We start from the raw sequence: 4002 nt of genomic DNA on the forward strand, positions 1-4002 counted from the left end.
ATGTTGGTCCAGTTAATCCTAAACCCATGCTTTCTCCACAATGTCATATTCTTTTTTTCTTTTTTAATTTTTTAAAGATTTTGTTTATTCAGCATAAGCAGGGGAGAGGCAGAGGAGAGGGAGAAGCAGGGTCCCGGCTGAGCAGGGACCCTGATGTGGAGCTCAATCCCAGAACCATGACCCAAGCCAAAGGCAGACGCTTAACCGTCTGAGTCACTCAGGCACCCAATAATGTCATATTCTTCTCAGAAGGCCTCTGGAGAAAAATGGCTACTTGTCACTGTTAGGTTTAAGCAATAAATTCTAGTATTTTTTGAAGATTTTTTAAAAAGATTTATTTATTTTAGAGAGAGAGCATGAACAGGAGAGGGAGAGAGAACATCAAGCAGACTCCTCACTGAGCACAGAGCCCCATGCAGAGCTTGATCTCAAGACCTCAGCCAAAATCAAGAGTTGGATGGTTAACCAACTGCACCACTGAGGACCCCACCACCCCCCTTTTTAAAAAGATTTTATTTATTTACTCATGAGAGACACAGAGAGAGAGAGAGAGAGGCACAGACACAGGCAGAGGGAGAAACGGTCTTCATGCAGGGAGCCTGACATGGGACTTGATCCCAGGTCTCCAGGATCATGCCCTGGGCTGAAGGCAGTGCTAAACTGCTGAGCCACTGGGGCTGCCCCAAGGAGCCCTTTTATTGAGGATTTTTAAAACTGTATTCTATATTGATAATAATACACAATAGACAATATTTTTTCACAATACATGATATTTTTTATGATATTCTCCTGTTTTTCAAGGCACTTTTATTTTCATTCTCTCATAATCCTGTGACTACTACGTAAGATGCAGAGAACTTATAGACCCCTTGAGAATTGAGAAAACTGAAATCTGACAAGTGATTGTACTGTGATTACATAGCTGTATAATGGTAGATATACCAATTCTCTTGACTTTTTGTCTGGCATTTTTTCCAGTATGCCTGGAAAAAACCTGTTTGTTTATTTTTTTAAGTTCTGTGTTTAAGGATTTAAGTGCAAATAAAACCTGAGAATTAGTTTTAACTTCTCAGGAAAACGCCAAAGATTTATTCATTAGTACTGATAACTTCATTACTAGGAAATGAAAAAGAAAAGAGAATAACAGGGAAGAAGAGAAAAAGTGTTAGATGTCTCATTAAATAATTGATTCCATTCCTTTTTTCCTAATTTTATGCAAATGAAAAAAGGACATCCAACTGCAAAGCCTCTGAGGCACTATTCACATTCAAGTACTCTTGAAATACACATATGTGATAACTTCATTCTTTGTACCCTGTGGAAAAGTGATTTTTGTTTTATTCTTCATGGTGTAGATGTTTTGTTTTATAATTATCAAGGAAGTAATCATGAAAATGTGAGGGGGAACCCCTTTCTTGTGTTATTCTTTCATTGCATTGCTGAAAGCAAATCTATTCCCCCTCTTTTCCAAAAGTCAGCTGGGTCTTATCAGCTTTGCAAAATGATGAATGAATGCCTTGTTCATTATTATTGCTTAAGTCATTCTTATTTATGCCAGTAATTCAAGGATTATGTTTTGATTGTTCTTGAGAGATGAAAACACTTTCTTGCTGATGAATAAACACTGCCACTTTTTAAATATTTGTATGCAAAATGTCTTTAAAGCCATTATGGAATGCTTTGCAAGAGCATTAGGAAGCTGTTTTTCGAAAGGCACTTTTTTTTCTCTACCTTTTCTTTCATGCTAAGCAGTCCAATTGAAAGGCCTTTCAGAGTTAACTTGTTGAAGCAATACCAGTGTTTTAGTGTAATGAATAACTTTTTATAGAGGACAATCACACACAATTCCACATGCCGGTATTTCTATTTCTGTGCACCACCAATGCGGGGATTCTGTGCTAGAATCTCTTTCTTTGAGAAGGCTGAGGCGATCAACACCCTGATTAACCTCTGATATTCACGTGGTGCTCTTGATCTTGAGGACTGCAGCAGTAACAAAGCGGTAATGGCAGCCATATGCTTCGGGTATTGTGGGTGCGGGTGACCCAGATGTGAACTCGGGGGTGACTGATGCTAACTGCTGTTCATTTCAGGTTTGGTCTGGAGATTACTGGTGAAGAGTCTGAGTTGCTACTTGACAGAAACGCCCTTGATGAAGATGGAAATGTCAGACACCTCTGGTGCGTGGCCATCTTGGACTCTTGGGACTCCTTTTCCACATTTTCTCACTGTGCAGTAGTCTCTTCTTGGTTTGTTTTTGTTTTTTTTTGTTGTTGTTGTTTGTTTTGTTTTGGTTTGGTTTTTTTCAGTACAGGGAATGGAGCCCTAGAAGAATTAGGATTATTTGAAATTTCTCTTTATTGATCTGTAGCTCACTTATTCATGTTTTATAAGCGAGAGGGATTTTCGGCCCAACAGTGTTGACCAAAAAAAGTGACATGTTTTAACGTCGATCCATGGCAGGTCATTTAAAAATATTTAATATCTCAACATCTGGAAAATGGCCATGATAGGGGGTAGTGTGACTGAAATGACAAAGAGAGTGTAAATCATGTTGCAGAGTTGGGAAGAAAGCTGCTGTGAGTGGCAGAAGTCAGACTATGGAGAGGAACTACCCCAATTCGTGCTGAAACGCTCCCGCACACACTGGCCTTTTACCTCCTCACTTACCTCCCAAGTACTATCCATTCACAAGGCTTCTTACCACTTCCTTCCAGTGGGGTACATCCTGGACAGTAGAGTGAGTACGTGGCTGTTGCCAGTGGTTGTGCTAAAGTCAGAGCAAGACCACTTTCCAGAACATTCCCAATCTGTATTTCTCTATCATGGAACCTCTTTTTATGGAGTTTACAGAGTAGTTCAAGGCTTAAGTATTTAAAATTTTGACCAATATTGACTGTTTTGTTCCTGAAATATCTTAAAGGATATTGCAGTCCTAGGCATCTGATGTTTTGAGCTGTGACCACTGAAAAGTGGACTCCTTCTTTCTAATGATACTTATTTTCTCCAGAGCAATTTTAAGAAATAACTGCCTTTATCCCATATACCTCCTGCCTGTAGCGTCCTCTGTCCTCCAAGTCTCAGGACTATACTCTTGAACCAAGACACCCATCCATAATTTCCTTTTAGTTCTTAATTACAGAGTAGACCATTACCAATCTGATTTGGTTTGAAGGGCTTGACAAGACACACCCTTCCAAAATTATTTTCCATCACATCTATCTTAGAGCCTGAATTTCTCATCTAAAGGCACCCAGTTCTTTGAGTCAGAAAGTACTGATTTGCAGAAGCTGTTAAGATACTGATATCACTGAGAAGGATAATACTTTGTCAGTCATTAATGCTTCATTTAGTATTTCCTTTTTTTTTTTAAGATTTTATTTATTTATTCATAGAGACATAGAGAATGAGAGAGAGAGAGAGAGAGAGAGAGAGACAGGGAGAGGGAGAAGAAGGCCCCATGCAGGGAACCTGATGTGGGACTCAATCCCGGGTCTCCAGGATCACACCCCGGGCTTCAGGCGGCGCTAAACCGCTGCGCCACCAGGGCTGCCCCATTTAGTATTTCCTAAAGTATCTCTCTGAGAGGAACACTGGTTTCATTGGAATAGAACTCTTACCCTTAAAAAGGTTCCCATGGCCAAATAAGTTTGAGAAACTTATTAAATAAAGTTTCTGATTAAATATGGCTAAATAAATTCTTTTCCCAAAAGATTTCACATAGCCTTTAGTATTGCTAGCATGTGCCACAAACTTTGAAGAAAGAAAAACAGATCCTAAAACAAGTAGTTTATTTCAAAGATGGTCCCATGAAATACTGGTGAGGTATCAGGGAAATGAGCCAGAGAAGAGGAGAAAGCCAATATAGATGGGACGCATTAATGAGCGAGTTATTGGTGTGGGCATCTGGATGTTCTCCTGACAAGGACCTCTGGAAAACTGCATAGAACCCATCTCAAGGCTGTGCCAATTGAGGACAAGGAAGCTAGGGTAGACCTACCC

Source organism: Canis lupus, chromosome 16 (assembly GCF_011100685.1).
Source record: "Canis lupus familiaris isolate Mischka breed German Shepherd chromosome 16, alternate assembly UU_Cfam_GSD_1.0, whole genome shotgun sequence".
Taxonomy (NCBI): domain Eukaryota; kingdom Metazoa; phylum Chordata; class Mammalia; order Carnivora; family Canidae; genus Canis; species Canis lupus.